Source organism: Delphinus delphis, chromosome 14 (genome assembly GCF_949987515.2).
Source record: "Delphinus delphis chromosome 14, mDelDel1.2, whole genome shotgun sequence".
NCBI classification, from domain to species: domain Eukaryota; kingdom Metazoa; phylum Chordata; class Mammalia; order Artiodactyla; family Delphinidae; genus Delphinus; species Delphinus delphis.
In genome coordinates, this window is record NC_082696.1 from 42,375,095 (window position 1) to 42,394,106 (window position 19,012).

Here is a 19,012-nt window from a genome sequence, read left to right on the forward strand (position 1 = left end):
CAGCTTATGATGAAACCCGAACGAACTTTTTGGCCAACCCAGTAGAAACACTCAAAGAGCAGTCGTCGGGGAGGAAAGTGAAAGTTGTGGCTGCCATCAGTAAGGCTCCAGACAAACTCTGAAAGTCATGCCGAGGCCAACAGCATCTTTGGAAATAATGGCCCAACAGTGAACAGAGAGCCTCAAGGCAGCAGGTGTATTTTGACAACTTACCACTGAAACTTTTAACACCTTCTTGAGGACTAGAAGGATTTGTAACGGAGCTAAGGGTACCAGAGTTCCAACACTGACAACAGTCAACACTCAGACCTCGAGACTATGTCTCCAACTTAGAGAATCACAGTATTAAAATCCGAAATGCATGAATGCAACTACTAGTTTGACTCATACATGAGCGTATATGTCATATTTGGACAAAGGCCCTTAGAAAAACATTTGAAATATAATTTGTATATGAATAATCCTTGGACCTTTTAGTTTCAGCTCTAACTTGATCTCCCCAAATTTCCACTAAAATATTTGTAAAGAACCATACAGGGATGTATACATTTCTGAGGTTGCAACCGAAAAATGATACTCAGCTGATGCTCAGAATTTGAGAGGCATTTCCTCTAAGAGTACAACAGATAAAACTAACTACACAGAGAAGCTGTATGATACCCACATGATAATAGGGAGCGAGACAACTTTATTAGTCCCCCCTGTTTAATCACTGAGTCAGAAAAACATCAGCCAGAAGACTGGGCAACTTGCCATCTGCCCCGGGAGGGATGCTTCCGGGAAAGTCAGAGTCCCTTCTCCTCCCTCCTCTCCCTCAGAATCGCTTTCTAGTGTCACACAGAGATGGTTACTTCCAGAAGACAACCAGGCACAAAGAGGGAAGGGATATAAAGATCAAAGGGGATGGATGTGGAGGACCAGTCTTCATAAAGTTTTAAGGTAGGGCTGTCAGGAATTGCTGATGACAGCACGCATGAGGATTGAAGTTCTTGCGTATGCAATTTACACAGAGTGTTAGAAAGTCGGAAAGCAGGGTTAGGAGAAGACCTCATGTCAGTTCAATAGAACTGCAATGGAAGAAAGCCTGCTAAACATCTGAAATGAGGTTGGAATGAAGTATTACCCAGCTGTGTAAGAAGGGCGTTTAACTAGAGCTCAAGAGCAGAGTTGAGCCAGAGAAAACTAACAAACTCTGTGGTTGGCAAATAATGGATTTGGGTTGAATTCTTCTTCTCAAAAGATAAGGTTTCTTAAAAATAACCATCCAATTCTCAGTCAGGATTATTAACTTCAAGCAACAGAAACCAAATCTAACTATCTTAAGCAAAAATAGAGGATTTACTTCAAGAATAGACGGGAGGGGATCTGTTTCATTCATTCATTTATTCATTCATTCAATGAGCCTTGATTAAACTTCTAGTATATGTCATACACACAGACACACATATATGTACTTAGAATAGTATATGTAGTATAGCATATGCTGTATACATTTTATATACTATATATATTAGATATACAACATATACTACACAACACTGTCACTGTTCTACACTATAGACATATATATGTGTATATATGTATGTGTATATATGTAAGTATGTATATGTGTGTGTGTGTGTGTGTTTGTGTATGTATGTAAAATTCTAGATAGGCTTACCCAGACTTCAGAAAACATGCTGCTGAGGAAGGTGACGGATCCTGAAGCAAGATAATTCCATGGGTAGAGCACAAAGTTTCTGAAAAATGGATTCACATGGCAGAGATTAAGAGGGTGTTCTAATGGAGCATCTCAGACTTAAGAATGGGTTAGCAAGATCACTAACTCCATCCCTTTTTTCCCCCTTATACTATGGAGAAAGTCATATTTAGTATAAAGTTTTAAACATTTTCCTATTCACAATGTCTTTTTCTTTGGTTATGCCAAAACCCCAGTAGAATCAGATAAAAACTTGGTGGAATTGCGGAGCAGAGAGGCACTGTGGAGTCGGTCCTCACACTGGTTCCAGGGAGAGGGAGAAACATTCTTTGACAGGGACCGTGTCCAGGAATGTCAGAAAGTGACTAGAAGCAAGGTAACTAGTAGCCCATGGTGCAACTGGGACTAACAGGGGCTTCATATGACACAGCGAGCAACTGCCAGATGGGAAACTCGGGAACGACTTAAGACATTCTTCCTTTCTCAGTATACACTAGACCCAGGGTTTTTCTCCAGGGACACTTGTAACATCTAGATGGGACAGTTCTTCCTTTTGTAAGACTGTCCCACATTCTGCAGGGTGTTTAGCAACCCTGCTACTGTCCACTAAATACCATAAATGAGCATCAGTCTATCTAAAGATCTCACTCCCAGCCACCGCTTACTTCACAAAAGATAAAATATGCTTTCTCCCCTGTGGGGCTTCACCAGTATCAAAGAGTGTGATCATCTTGTCGAAGTGTCAAGCTCCTTCCTAGGTCACCATTGTTTACTTGCCAAGAAAGCCTAGAAAACATAGATAAGCCAGAGATCAGTTGCCTAACTAAGCGACAGTGGGAGGACCACCTCATTAGAGCAGTCCAATCAAATGCAGACAAAGCGCTGTTCCTGTAGAGGAGACAGGAGGGATTCCATTGGGGGAGGACAATTGTAATTGCTAATGTGCCATCATTTTAAAGATAATTGGGGTATTTTTTAAGAGGGAAAAGTCAAATCTTTTCAAACGGATTTCTTTCAAGTACTAAATGCCTGCCGGTTGACAAAAGAGCTTAACCAGGTGTTGGCTCTGCTGCCTAATGAGATGGTTATGGAAATGCACTTGGAGTGTTCAGCACAGTTGGTTGGCCTGGACATGTTTAGGGAAAGGGGAGTGGGGAGGATGAAAAGAGGCTTAATTTTTCTCCAATTATTTAACTGTTTCATTTTACTTAACACACACACACACACACACACACACACACATCGTTTTCTCCCTACCAGGAGTAGAAATTCTGCTTTCAGAACTTCCAGAAAGAAATGGGTAAAAGAGATGCATAGACCTTTAATGCTATAGAAACACCACTCTATTATGTTGTTATGTTAGTTTTCTTTTTCTTCAGAAATAGTAATGAAAAATGTTCCCACTGTCCTCTTGAAAAGGCTTTTTGTTCAGTGAAGCCCAGTTGGGACTTACGGGATTAATCAAAGCATCAAATGGCTACCTCTTTTCTTAGAGAAAATACACGTATGTGGGAGAACCAAAAGAAGGCAAAGAGTAAAAGAGAACAATGGAAATACTTTGCCCCTTTATTTTGAAGGACATTACATTTTGTGTCTGCAAAATAACACTAAAGCAGGTCCCTGTGCGAGGCTCTGGGTAGTGTGTACAGTCTGCCCTGTGTGCCAAGATGCTGTCGGTTCAGCATCACCTCAGGTACCACATGTGGACCCACTAGAGCGGAAAACGCCCAGGGAAAGTGACCTGTTCACAATGGTGGCTGCTGTGGCCATGGATGCTATTTTCTAATAAACTGCTGTAAACATTTCTGAAAGCAGGTAAGAGGGAATCAAAATGGAAAAGAGTGTACTGTTAGAACAGAGAGTGATTGTACAGCATATGGGTTTGCTCTTTCCAGAAAAGATGTGAACGTAAAGAACCGATAAATTGCTGCAGGCATGAAAGCAGAAAAGAAGGCTCTCTCTTCTCAATAGTAGATCCATGGACCTAAGCCGCCTCAGTCTCAAAGTAAAGGAAATAATCTGAACCACTGGAATTCCATGACGCTCCAGAGAGATAATTTAATATATTAATTTACCAAATACAGTTCTTGGGCCTCCAAATTATTTCTCAGAGATTATTGGATAAGCATCTTTGGAACAACTAACGTAAATTAATACTTCATTTAACTTATATCTCCTTCTCTTTTCATAGAAAAGACAGAAAAAACTTATAGTCAATGACAGCCAAGAATCTTGCACTTGAGGTCTCTCTCTTCCATAATTACGTGAGTTTTTCCTAGAAAGAGAACAACTATATCAGGTCCAATAGCAATTTTCATTAATATTTGCCAGACTATGTAGATGAGTTGAAATGTTTAGATTCGGGCTTCCCTGGTGGTGCAGTGGTTGAGAGTCCGCCTGCCGATGCAGGGGACACGGGTTCGTGCCCCGGTCCGGGAAGATCCCACATGCGGCAGAGCGGCTGGGCCCGTGAGCCATGGCCGCTGAGCCTGTGCGTCCGGAGCCTGTGCTCTGCAACGGGAGAGGCCACAACAGTGAGAGGCCCGCGTACCGCAAAAAAAAAAAAAAAAAAAAGTTTAGATTCTACAAATATTGACACACAATGAATTCTTTTATCTCCAGACTGTGATGTTTAGACATAACAAATGACCATGAATAAAAAATCTCCTGGCTGTACACCGCACTTTGATTCTTAGAATAAATCAATTGAAGTGACTGTATTATAATACATATTTGTAAAGGGTTTAATAATTTCCCACAAACTACACAGGTATGTTTCTAATTTAAGATATTTACTTTTGAGCAGTCCACAAGTAGATACCAAAGCTCCATTACATGTAATATTTACTACAAAAATTTGGAGAATTTGGGCTTAAAAAGTAACTTTTGTGGTTTACCCAACTATAACTGATCCTTGAATTTTAATCAACATTAGACATCATTAATGTAGATGTCAGAGTTAAGGAAAGAATCTAGTTAAGTGATTCTCACATCTCAGTGGTGAATTATTTAGGATGCATTTTTGATAGAGTCATTTCTTTTGCTTAAAAATAATATGAGCAATGTAGTATCAGCCACATTTTATATCTAAAATTCATCTGGCTTCAATGGAAAAGTGTGGTTACAATGCAGAAGGAGGCTGTTGTGTTTGTGTTTGTTTTGTCTTTACTAGTTTCTCAGAAAAAATTAGAATTAAATTTACAATGTTAACTTATTTTATATGATTCATTCTGTCAGTAAAGAGCTTTAATTTTGAGAATATTCTGTTAGGTAAACAATTTCTCAGGATTATTACTTTTTTTTTTTAGTCTTATTACTTTTTAAGGGTAATGAAACAACCACAAATAGGCAACCAACTGTTACAAAGACTATGCAAGAATGAAGAATAGACAAGGCATAATGGAATGAGAGCATTTTGATAATTTTCTTCTTCCAAACTCTGAGCCATAAAACAAACATCTACTCCCATTTTGATATGTCCAACCTCTCTTCCTTAGCAAGAGGAAGTCCAGAATTTGACCTACATCTTTAAATCTAGATATTTTAATCTAATCATTTTGAATATTTCTTACATGAGAGGATGAGCTATAAATACTGTCTTTGTAAATCCCAACAAACTGATGAGTGTGTATATGGCTAATATTTGAATTAATATTCTGCAAGTTTAGAGGTATTTGTGGATGCCAAGTACTATTCTCTTCCAGAATTAGGCTGGTAAATTAAATACACTTCAGATTGCCGGAAATGAAGGGGAATCCGTTCTAAGTCTATTGTGATCTTCTGTTCTCCTCTATCAGTTCTATGGCAACATTTCAAGGGCAGTTGATCACAGTGTAGAACTCTGGAAGTTTTTAGAGCTGAATTCGTTTTTGAAAAGGAAAAGTCGTATATGAAAAGGCTTAAACTTTCTGAAACAATTGCAGTTACCACAAGAGCAGGAAAGTAAAGTGGAAATACCAGAAAAGGGCATGCACACAGTTTTCTTACCAACTCGCTCTGTAACCTTGGGTCACGCAAACTTTTTGGTGTTTGTTTCCTTAGCTGTGAATAGACAGAATTTCTATTCAATACAGTGTATGAAGCTAATGTGTAGATACACACACATAAACACAAATACATAAAAATGCTAGATAAAATAAATCAAATATTTTTCTTATAGTTACTAGAGTTCCAAAGTAAGCAAAAGATGCCCACAGATACCAGAAAATATGAAGAAATTTAAAATTGAAGGGGTGACAAAAGCTAAATAGTCCTGAAGAGTGTCAGGAGACATGAGGTAAGGGGGTAGGATCTGGTGCCCGAGAGAGGTGTGTAGCTGAGGCTGCAAACCTTGTGTTTAGTGAGGACTGAGCTCCCTGCCTAAAGATAAAAGCCAGAAAGAAGAGCTCAGTCCATCCATGGAACAGTGAAAGAAAAACTCTGCTCACTGGCTTTTTTTTTTTACTGTTGTGTCCTCTCCCGTTGTGGAGCACAGGCTCCGGACGCACAGGCTCAGCGGCCATGGCTCACGCGCCCAGCCGCTCCGCGGCATGTGGGATCTTCCCAGACCGGGGAACGAACCCGTGTCCCCTGCATCGGCAGGCGGACTCTCAACCACTGCGCCACCAGGGAAGCCCAGCTCACTGGCTTTTATCATGGAAAGCAGGCTGGCAGCACTGAGTAATGAAGAGTAGATTTGTCCTCAAGAAACTAAAACCAAAATCTGTGCCTGGATATTGGGTACAATTTCTCATCACCTTCATGAAGTTAGAACCACAAATATAGAAATTAAAGAACAGTATAGACATTTTATTTATATATATATATATATATATATATATATATATATATATATATATATATATATATATATATACGCTTTCTACCTCTGTTTACTGAGAGGGCCTAGAATACCTCAATAGCAGTGAGCACACGTAGCACCCAGTCTTGCTTTCTAAATACCATTCTCCATTAAAGAGAACCAGGGACCCTTGAAGAAATGGCTGCTTCTAGGGCTGGAGCAGGGAAAATATAAGATGAACTTGAAGCATCTTGAAGTACCAGAAAGTAAGGAAGCAGTCATACAGAAATCTTTTAAAATCTTGTTATACACAATTTACAAAAGACAAGCCTCACCTACAACTTTTTGACCTAGAAATTAGAATTATTTGCCACAATTACAAATTAAAGAAGAAAATGTTTGGTGATACTAATTGATGCAAAAAAGTACTTGATAAAATTCAACATGTTTATGATTTAAATAAAAATTAAGAACAGAACGATTATTAATCCAGTAAAAGATCTCTACCACAGAGTAAATCTTACACTTAATAGTGAATCTTTAAAAGGATTCATTTTAAATTCAAAAACAAAACAAGAAATCCCACTGTCAACACTGAAATTCAATATTATAGTAAGGGTCCCAGACAGGATGGTAAGAGAAGAAAAAGGATAAAGTATCAAGAAATGAATTTAACAAACGATATACAAGGTCATTATGGGAAAGTTGTAAAATTTTATTGAAAGACATAAAATAAGATCTGAATAAATGGAAATATATAGCATGTTTGTGGAGGGAATAATCAGTAGTTAAAAGATTTTAGTATGCCAGATTCTACTTTATATTAAATTCAATTACAGTCAAAGTTCAAAAAGTTTGTCAGAACTCTGTAAATATTTTCCAAGAATAGCCAAAATAATTTTGAAGAAGTACAAGAAAAGACTAATTGCTTTGCTGGATAGTCGAGATTTAATATGAAGTACTGCATAGTATCAGCACAGGTAGGCTCAAATAGTTCAGTGGAACAGAATCGAGAGCCAGAAACATACCCATGCATATGTGAGATCTTATTATCTGATAGACATTCACGAGCTCTCAAGGAAAAGACAGGCTTATATCCAAAGCAAGAGATGTTTGGATGAAGGCTATCCAAAAAAGTACTTTAGATCCCCTCCTCGTACCACTTAGAAAAATAAAATTCAGATGAATTAAAAATCTAAATGAGAATAAAACTTAAAACATTTTAGAAAAATAAAGGGAAAATATCTTTATGACCTTATAACAGAGAAGGATTTCTTAGAAAAGCGCTAAAGTCACAAATCATAAAACTGATGTGTATTTTAGATGAAAAATAAATGATTCCTATTGATAAATGACTCTGGCTAACTATTTTCAGTTGACCAATACCCAAGATATTTCAAGAATGAGGTTCAGAATAAATTTGCCAGAAAATTCTTTAATCCTCCTTCTTAGCTTTGGCTCTGAGCTCCTGATATCAATGTATACCATTCTCATCATCACCATAGGTAAAGTTTTAATTGTTTTTATCCATTTTCCTTAATGTAATGCTCAACAAAACATCATCATTTCACCATGGACATGTACATCTTTGAAACCACACTTTTTGTTTCCTCTCAACTAAACAGAGTTAGTAATACCTCTTTCTTATTTTACAGAGATCAGGTATGTTAGTATCTGTTCCTTTCTTCATAGAGGTGTGAGAATTAATTTTGAGAAACAAATCTATATTTTATACTTTGACTGTCTTTGGAATCAGGCACTACTTAAGAATCTACCATCCTGCTTAGATTTTAAATCTTCAATCTTTTATCTCAAATGTGTACAAGGAATAGATTACTCATTTAAAAGGATAAGCCCAACTTTATTTTCAGTGTGATAGTTTGGGAACTTAAAACATCCCCAAACAATAAACTCTATTCAAGACCCAGCTGACTGGTTACTTTCCCTGATGAGTGGCAAAGGGATACTCAGTCCATAAACAGGTTTAAGTAGTAGCTTTACAAGTTTAGCTTTGGGAAGCACCTGTACTTTTTCATCAGGATAATAACAAAAATGAACTCACTCTATACCTCTCAGCATGAAGAAAAGGGCTGGTCATATTTTTGGTGCCGTAGAAGCCAGCCTTCCAGCCAAACACTGTGTCATGGTTGCTTTCCAATACGGTAAGACTGAACACAACCTATCTCTGAGCTACAATATTCTTCACACTCAGCAGAATTTAAAGAATCTTCAGCAGAGGTGTAGCATTTACCTAAATCCAAGAGGCTCTGGGGGTGGTTAAGGATTTAACTCAACCAACTTACCCACCTGTTAAGCCTTGCAAGTGCTGAGACACTGGATACTCCTGTGCCCCCCCCAAACCCCACCCCCCACCCGGCATCTGCTCTTCTAGAACACAGCAGGGGCACTTAGTGCCCATAAGGGAGAAAAAATAAGTACTGTTAAGTCCAGGGGCCACAGCTTTTCTTGGATTAGCCTCCAAATGCTTAATAATGTACCATGCACAGAGCGACCATATAGTTTATCATCCACACCAGGACATGTGTGAGAGTGAACGTGAACTCTTAACAGTCAGGGTCATGAGAACAATGCGTGTTTGTGCAAACCAGTACTGTCCAAACACACCAGAATGCGTGGTGTGTGGTCCAACTGGCATGCACACGGGGGTTGCTGATAGTAATGATATGATGATAATGATGTGCTTAGAGGAAAATGTGTCCCATGCATTTCTGCATTGGGCATTGGTTACCAATTGCCGTGTCTGTGAAGCTGCTGTTTCTATTCAACCCGTCTCACACTCCTTAAGTTTAGCCTTAGTTAAGGAAAGTTTTCTGCCTGATGTAGCAAAATGCCATACTCAATCACAGACCCAAGGGACTGTTTCTGTTACTTCTTTATTTTCTGGTGAATGCTTTGTCACCAGCTTTCAATTTCATTTGCTAGAGCAACTTGTAAATATAACACCATCTGAGAATGTCAAGCCTTTTCTGTTTCTGTTTTCTGAAATTCATCTATTTCTAGAAATCTATCTATAACCACCAGCTTCTCAGTCTATTTTTTAGCCATCTTTTGCACTGATGTTGATGTGGAATTCATGATGAGCTGTGACTTTGTATGAGCATGACTGCTATCTGCCAGCATCTGGGAACTAAGCATCTGAGTCTTTGCTCAGTCTCTGTGCTACCTCACAAAAGAAACATTCTCCATCTTCACTATTTCTGTTTGGCAAGAAACTTTTCTCGGGTAGTCTTTGCAGTTAAAATAAATAAAATGTTATATCAGAATAATGTGGTTACATTCCTATCTAGCAGCATAATGATTTTTTAAACATCTTAACATAATAATTTCGCATATTCAGCACAGGTCTTTATGTTTAAACTTGGGCTATAGATTCATGAACACATATTCAGCCAGGACTTGCATTTTCATTAACCAGGACTTGCATTTTCATTATGACATCTTTATCATTTCACCACAATGTCTCAGCTTCCTATCTTGTAAAATGAAACTTCAACTATATTGTTATTCTCTAATTTTAATAAAGCTGAGCACTGAGACCATCATTCAGGGGGAAATTCTGACCAAGGTAACCCATTGAAATTTCCACTACCATAAATAGAAATGCAGCTCAAAACCCAAAATGCATTTCTTTTAACTTCCTGGAATTTCCAAAAGATTCGCTCAACTCTTCCGTTCCTCTTTTACCTTGGAGAAGGGTTCTCAGGTCACCTGCAGCAAACAAAAAGCTGGGTGAAAGTTTAGTGGCCCATCCCAGAGCTTAACAGTTGTAAGCCTATTATTGTTCACTGGCTTTGTAATTTCCTTCAACGTGGAACAAAGAGCATGCGAATAAAGTTGGCAAAAAGTTCTAATGCTAAGGCGCTGTTGGCATCACAGGGAGGAATAACCATATTCAAATTCCACAGAAAACTCAGCTCACATTTATTCAAAGTGTATTATAGGCCCAGTACTCTGCTAAGGACTTTATATATGTTGTGTCTGCTTATAATTGCAACAATATTATGAATTAGGCATTATCATTATCCCTATTATAAAGATTAAGGAACTGAGGTGTGGAAAGGTTAAGTAAGTTGTTCAAGGATACACTGCTCGTAAAGGGTAAAGCCAGCACTAGACTGAGAAGCAATTTACTCTGGGGTCCTAGTATCACCCTTCATACTCTTATGTATTACCCACAATGCTAAACTCCTACAATGGGAACAAGTGTCAGCAATGTGCTTTGGAAGAAATGGTGAATACCATTACTATGCTGAGATAAGACTTTAAGTAACATTCTAATCAGGAAGAAAAATGATCTAGGCAGCATTGAGAAAATAAGATTTGGTTTGCCTTCAGGATATGATGAGGAAAATGGCTCTAGAGATTTTTGAAACATTATGCTAGGAAAGGGTGTAAGAAAAGTTTTTCATTTATTTATTTATTCAGTCAGCAAATTTTCTGAGTGTCTGCTAGGTATCGAGGACTGTCTTACGTGCTCAAGATACAGGGTGAAAAGAGACCAAGAACTTAAATGCTAGAGAAGGAGACAGATAATATATACAAGTAGGCAAATAAAAATACAATTTCAGGTAGTAATGATCAAGAACTGTGAATGGTCTGAGGTTGTACCCTACTTGCAAGCTAGCAAGTTAGCCTGCCACAGTTTCACGGATGCTGGCAGAAGACCTAACGTTTTACACTGGCAAAGACTTTTTTTAAATGAAGACAAAATAAACAAATTTTCATAGGAACAAAAAAGGAAAAAAATTATCAGCAAAGAGACCAACACTAAAGGAAAAACCAAAGGGATTCTTCTTTTTTTTTTTTTTGCGGGATCCTCCCAGACCAGGGCACGAACCCTGAAGGGATTCTTGAGGCATAAGAAAATATGATTCCAGTCCTATGATTCTGGGGCCATGAAAATGCCAGAAGAAACAAAGACCAATTTTTTAAAAAATAAGTTTTTGGGTAAATAAATGCAAATGAATATTGACTACAAAAAACAATAATGTCGGGCTTCCCTGGTGGCGCAGTGGTTGAGGGTCCGCCTGCCGATGCAGGGGACACGGGTTCGTGCCCCGGTCCGGGAAGATCCCACATGCCGCGGAGCGGCTGGGCCCGTGAGCCATGGCCGCTGAGCCTGTGTGTCCGGAGCCTGTGCTCCGCAACGGGAGAGGCCACAACGGTGAGAGGCCCGCGTACCGCAAAAAAGCAAAAACAATAATGTCTTATGGGATTTTAAACATATGTGCGAACAATATTGTAAATCAACTATACTTCAATTAAAAAAAAACATATGTGCAAGTAAATACATTGCAACGATAGCACAAAAAGCAGTAGGGGGTAAGTGGGTTTGTGTTAGTCCGGGTCCTCTAAAAGCAGATGCCCAGACTGGAGTAGCCACGCAAGAGATGCATTAGGTCAAGGCCTGTGAGGGGACATAGCGAGGGAGCTGGGGAAGGACAAGAGAGCTGTCAGGTCAAACCGTACATTCCATGTGCTTCTCACATGCAGGTGACACATTTACCAAGATTGACTATATGTTGGGGCATAAAATATGTCAAATAACGGAAATCAATCATAATATGTTTCCTGGACACTGTAATTAAACTAGAAATCAATAACAAAAAAAAATCTCCCAAATGCTTGGAAATTAAGCAACGCACTTCTGAAAAATGTTTGTAATCCAAAGATCACGAAATATTACATACCAAAATTTGTGGATACCAACTAGAGCTTCAAAGAAAATTTATAGCTTCAACGCATTTATTAGATACAAAGTTAAAGTTAAAAAAAATCAATGATTAAAATGTTTTCCCAAGAAGGTAGAAAAACAACAGCAAATTAAACCCAAAGAGAATAGAAAAAAGGAAGTAATAGCAATAGAAACAGAAATTAATGTTAAAATATGCACAGGTTAACATATTACAAACAAGTTTGTGTTTAAACGAGAATTGCAATTTATGACGAAATTGACATATACATGAACTAGCTCTTCTTTGACAGTTGAAAATTGTGCATAATCTCTTTTCCTCTTTGAACTTGTATTTTAATCTCACATTCTCCACAAAATTTTTTTTTATTTAATCTTATTTTAATGGTAGCAAGGGTTAAATATAATGTACAATAGAACATGACTAACATTTTATCAAAACATTTTTTCTTTTATAATTTTCAGTATACCATGGACTCCCCTTTTTAAATGAAAAAATATCAGATGCTGTCAACGGAAAAACAATATACAAAGCTCTATACATGTAACTTTTCCAGAGGACACCTACTGTACAAAGCAAGTATATGGATTATTTCATTCAAATACGAGAATCTGCAATTTAACTATCAAGATGTAATTCTCCTTAAGATCTCTAACAATCTGCTAATTTCTTAAACACAAAATGTTTATTTGGTCTTTTAAACGACAGGCACCGCACTGTTAGAAAATGTATTTCACCTATGAATTAGACTTCTACTAGGCTTTAGCTCCAAGTGTACAGCACCAAAATCCATTTTAATAATATCAATATTATTAATACTGATTTTTTAATACATACAATTTCATGCAAACTGGAAAAATTAGAACTTCCAATATGAATATAAAATTTTATAAAATGGGAAATTAAAAGCTTTTTAAAAAACAGCAATTTAAAAATGCAAAGAATAGTCTTTGCTTAGGTAACCAGATAAGTTTACATTGGTTACACTATAAAAACTTAAAGTCTTAGAAAATCTTTGGTTTAAAAATCAAGAGTATTTCACAACTCCAATCTGTTATAAAAAATTTTAGATAAATACAGAAATACTGAAAGTTACTAAAAGGGTAAGAGGTGCCAGATTTTTAAAGATCAAAGTAAACATCAGTTTTCTCCCTTGTCATTACAATTCTTGAAAGATTTTCTGCATTTAATCAGATCAATGTTCACCCTTATTTATTAAGAAATCTTTTCTTCAATTATATAATGAACTATTGTAGCTCAGAACTGGAATGGTACAAGGAAATCACTCAACTTCTTCATACTTTGATAAATAATAAGTGGAAAAGATATTACCCCAAGTATAACACACAATTTTAGGTGGGGCCCACCTACCTATATTTAAAAAAAAGCTTTGGGGAGGAAAGGGTAACATACTTAGCAATTTACTGACTGACTTACAGGGCAGGGCAAGCAAGGAAGCCTTGCTAAAAGTGTACTGGTAGCTCTGCACAGCTGCTCCATGCTGACTCCCCACCCTGCTGGAACTGTGCAGTCTCTAAAACCAAGTGCATTTCCAAAGTCATTTATGAAAGGAGAGAGGGAGAGAGCGAGCGAGAGTGAGCTTGACTTGCTAACTTCGAAAAACCTCCAGCACCCTATAACTGAAAGGGAATAGCAGTACAGTGCAAAGCCAGTCTTTGGCCCCTTTCAAACAATGGATACTGATTCCAAAAAAACACACACTCAGTCCTCATGAGGAAAGCTTTTGCCTGTTAAGAAGGCTTATTACTGTAGCATGCAAGGAGTTGCCTAGCTCATTAGATAAACTGTCCAACCCAAGACAAAGGAGCAGACATTTTATAATTCAATTTCAAGAAGTTTAAAAAAATTAACAAAAGACCTCTCCCCTATTCTGGAAGGAGATTCCTCCTTTAGAAAAATCTCCCTGTAAGGGATACACCCAGGCCTGAATTGTCAAGGCCAGGACTGCTCAGACTCCTTTGCCCCTGTCGTCTGCAGCTGTAACGCCTCTGCCATCTCCTGCTCTGGGGCTGCCCTGAAATAGGACATGAATGCAGGCCCAAATTATCGATCATACTATTGGATCTGGAGTAGTCTTCCCACCACAGGACTACCGTTTAACTGTTCACCTTAATACTTTGAAGGATAGGAAGACAGCTTGTGTTATGAGAAATTGCTTTTATACAATGTAGACCAAAAAGTACAAGATGAAAGGAAACAGATTTATCTAACAGCCATTTTCCTTATTGGTTGGGAAAATCTGTAGTGAGTGGTGATTATACCATTCAGACAATTCTGTGTTGCATGTAGGAACGTCTCACTATCCTGTGCAGCTCTTAATTTATACCCAGGCTAGTTTCTAATTTACCATCAGTAACCATCAATTTAAAGGACCGTTTTGCATGCTCCTCAGACTTAATCTCCACCATTTATTAACTTTGATTTCATGTGTTTAAAAACAGCTTTCTTTTTGCTTTTACCCTAAATAACTGAGAGCTGGCTATATGCCTTTTACAGGGAAGAAAAAAATAGCTTTCCTACTCAGATGCTTTTTTTTTACTATGAGCTTTCACAAAAATTTAATAATGCCCACATTATTGCAATGAAAAACAGTAACGAACTTAGACCTAACTATACTTTTAAACAAAGTGTGTAACCTGGCTAAGCTGATGACTTTGTTGAAAAAAACTGTAGGTGTTGCTGAGACACCTTGGACAGGTGCAGTGCCATGGAATGCATAGGAGACTGCTTCCTCTCTCCTAGAGATCTGCTTTGACTCCAAAACAGATGACCAGGTTTTGAGTCATCTGTTTTAAAATGCTGGCATTTTGTGCTTTCTTGATAGAAGCAGAAACCATACTCTTGCCAAGTTCATGTGTTCTGAAACTTGGAAAAGTCTCCTTGCCTTGGAATAAGGAAAGCTTTGAAGTTCCTTGTACCTAAAAGGTGCAACAACAATTCTGACATCAGCAATGTCCCTTTCTGACTTAAAAAAAGATTGGTCCTTAGAATGTTCATATTACTCTACATAAATGACTTCCTAAACTTTTTTATAATTGTATTTTTTTAACCCAAGACTCATCATAAACCATTTAATTAAGCTAAATTAAAACTGATTTTAGCAGAAAGTAGAAATAATGCTTTAGAATACAAAATATCACCTACTAGTGATTTACAATCTGAAACTGGTAACAACTTAAACTAGATAAAAGATAACAAGTAGTTAAAAAAAAAAAGAATTTCCAGTCTTTTCCCTTCTCCCGAGGAAAATTTTACATCTGATATCACAACACGGGCCCTTGGCAAACTTTCGAAGTCTTCCAAAGATTACATGTTGGCAGACTTACTGGTGGTCTCCTTCAACTCGTCTCTTGCGAACTAAGTCATTATTTTTTGTTATAGCATTAGCTGCCCTGGTTCGGGGTCCCTGCTGCGTAAACTGATACCCAAATTTAAGGATATTGGTATTTTCCTCAAGCATCTTGGCCATTTCCAATTCTACAGCCGTCCCCAACTGCTGCCTCTGATTGTCGATTTTCAGCTCAGCCAGGGTTTCATTATCTCTCAAAGCATCAATCAGTTCTAGAATCCCAGCTCCTGTAATAAAGTTGGACTCCATATTTAAGCTCTTCAAATTTTTGTTCACTCTTAGCATCTCTGCAAAAGCAACAGCAACGGGGTCATTGCTTCGGGTGGCTGCAAGACTGAAATATTTCACATGTGTGTTGGTTTCCAAAGCCTTTGCAAAATCTTTTAGGGTTGGAATTGGGATATTCTTTATGTTATTCAAATTAACTTCAACAAGACGAACATCATTTTCTTTAATTCTCTGTAAACTCTCTTCAACATTGGTTGGATTTGGGGGCTCATCAAATACTGGAAGAATCTTTTCACCTTTTACCACATTTGAAAAATGTTCTTGGTCGACACCATTACTACTTCCCACTATATTGCAGAACTGTGTATTCGTTATCAAATTGTGCATCCCAAGAATAGCTGCGAGATCACACAATTCTGTATCAGAAGCACTTGTCAAAGCTTCTTCTAGTTCTGGATCAAGAGATACTTTTTCTTTTGTAAAAGTCTGTACAGGTTTCTGCTTAGGGATAAATATTTTCCCTTTTTTTTCTCCAGTGTAAGGCACATAGTCTTCCCTGTCCTTATGCTCCAAAGCTTCCTTCTCCAGATATGAAAGGAGGTGTTCTCTATCAAATGGCCCTGTGGCAGACTTTGATGTCTGGTTCTTCTGCCGGAACCCTGCAGGCAGAAGGGCATTCTCAGGGTCAAGATCATCCAGCACAGTTTCCAGTTGTTTCAGTTCTATTTCTGATAGATTCCCAAGGAGTTCATCTTCATCAACATCCTTGTACTTTTCTAAGTCCTTCCGGAACGATAGTGCCATGGTTTGCAGTCACTTAATTTTTGCTATTCAGTACAGTCGGAAGTGACTTCTTATTTTTTTTTCTTAAAGCTGACTGGAGCCCACTAGGGCCACCGACCTCCTTCACAGACCCACAGGGACGGCCTGCCGCTCAGTTCCCAGTACCCGCCCGTCTGCCTGCTGTCGCCTCCCAAGGAGTTGTCTGAAACACCGCCGGCAGCTCCCCCAACTCGACGGCCCTGGTTCCACTCCGCCGCCTATGCGCGTGCGCACTCCCTGGTCGCGGGGCATCCTGGGAGTTCCTCCACAAAATTTTATACTAAAATATTTCATGCTTCATAGTATTTTATTCATCATCCTACCTTACTTCTCAACACTACACACACACATATATATGCATCTATATTTAATTGTTTCATTTTTATATAACCATTAGGCTCTAAGTAAGGGGTTAGCAAACATTTTCTGTAAAGGGACCAGATAGGAAATTTTAGGCTTGAGGGCCATTTGGTCTTTGTCATAACTACTCAACTGTGTGTTTGGAGCTTGAAAGCAGCCAGAGATAATATGTAAACCACAGAGATGGCTGTGTTCCAGTAAAACTTTATTTATAAAAACAGGTGATGGGCCAGATTTGGCCCATGTGCTATAATCTGCTGACCCTTGCTCTAAATGATCAAAATATAGAAATATTTTTTTGCTAGAATGAGACATTTAGAATGAAATTTGCTGTCATTTTTCATTTCCATGGATGTTAGCACTGATTAAGTTGTTTGTATAAATAAGTATATGAGAATGAAAACCATTTTACTAGAGCAACGTCACCCAATTTTATGGTGGTTAAAATATTAAAATACTTATCCCAAGAAGTTAGAAAAACAACAGCATATTAAACCCAATGAAAAATGAAGAGAAATAATAGAGAGAAGAGTGGAAATTAATTAAATAGAGAAAGAAATACACAATAGAGAAAATTATTGGGACCAATCATTAAAAATGTAAGGATGTATCAGCTAACAATGTAAGTCTTCTTTCAATTTGATTGAAAGCAAACCATGAAAAGAACAAAGGAATTGTTATCCAGTTATTAAAGTCATTTACTTTCTTAACCCCAACGCTAATATTATGAAATATCCCTGTGTTTGGCCCTGTGGAGGGTGTATGAGAGAACTGGAAGTAAACATTTCTTTTGTGAAATGAGGAATGGAGGTTATGAAGGAGGAGATGGTGGAGACTCAGCCTCCATCACAGCGGCTTTCTGACTTGTACTTTCTCAGGCAGTTACAGTTTAGCACATAATATACAAGGAAATCGAGGAACACAAATATATGTCCTTAGAGCTTTCCATGCCCCACGTACCCCCTGGATTTGTCTACTCCCAGGGACACACATACCCCCATTTGTCCTAAGTGAATTGATTTTTTATTTTTCAGGATCTGAATCCCTTTGAGAACCTGATGGACGCTCTTGTCCATCTCCCACAGAATACTGCACATACACGTATACTCAAATATAGTATGTGAGTATGTGCGGTGTTAGGGAATTCTCAGAGCCGCCCTGAATCTCATGCATGGATCTCAGTTAAGATTCCTTGGCCAGATCCAACAACCTAATTAGAAGGTGAAGGACTCAGAGAGAGAGGAATTTTAAGTGACTAGAAATAGCATAATAAGGTATTTGGAAAAATATTGGAGCCCAGGGACTCATTTTTTACAAAGTTCTTTTCTCTCCCTCTTCTCAAAATCACAGGCTTAGTTTGTTTCAGAAGTAGAATGAAAATTTGGATCTCTTGAATTTCTATTAAATAACAGGTATTTTTAAAAGTAAGGTAGTTTCTTTAATTTACCTAAATAAGCCAAATCTTATGTCTATGTTTGTAATCACATCTTTAGTTTGTCACTCTGGAATAATATTTTAAAAACCTCTCTCTGTGGGTCCTAAATATTGAAACTTTCATTCCAACAGGAAGTTGTGCTTCAAAAAAATGTTTGTTGGGTCAGAAAAAGGTTTTATTTTGACAAGGCATTTCAAGATTAAATATTATTTCTGGGGTCTGAAAACTTCTCCAGCAACCCTGAAGCACTCCCAGACAAAGATCAAAGAACGTATAAACAATGGTGCCAATACAGCCTGAGGGATTGCCATGGGAGCCCAGTGAGCCAAATTACGGTATCTGCCACAGTCACCAAATTATTTTAAGATACATCAGCATTTCAAAATATAGTTATTGTATAGCAGTCTAATTGGGTTCTAAAGCTATTCATAATCCTGGTTTTTTGTTTGTTTGTCACCACCCTTCATGTTTATGTTCTTTCTACAAAGGTGTTCTTTTCTAAAATATTAAGCTTAATTGCATATCATTTATCTATTCTATCAAAAAGTATTGAATTCCTACTATGGAACTATGATTCCATTCTGTGGGCACAAGCAGTGATTTT

The 19,012-nt window shown here is 37.8% G+C and overlaps 1 long non-coding RNA gene and 1 pseudogene across 1 annotated transcript; both read right to left on the reverse strand.

Moving 5' to 3' along the window:
* Positions 1 to 1,659: 1,659 nt before the first annotated feature.
* LOC132436961 (uncharacterized) lies at positions 1,660 to 4,314 on the reverse strand. The gene is made up of 3 exons (XR_009521938.1): positions 3,775 to 4,314; positions 2,365 to 2,485; positions 1,660 to 1,739 (listed from the first exon to the last, which is right to left on the reverse strand). It is a non-coding gene; the product is annotated as an uncharacterized lncRNA (long non-coding RNA).
* Positions 4,315 to 13,204: 8,890 nt separating this feature from the next.
* LOC132436958 (tropomodulin-3 pseudogene) lies at positions 13,205 to 16,965 on the reverse strand (annotated as a pseudogene).
* Positions 16,966 to 19,012: the final 2,047 nt, after the last annotated feature.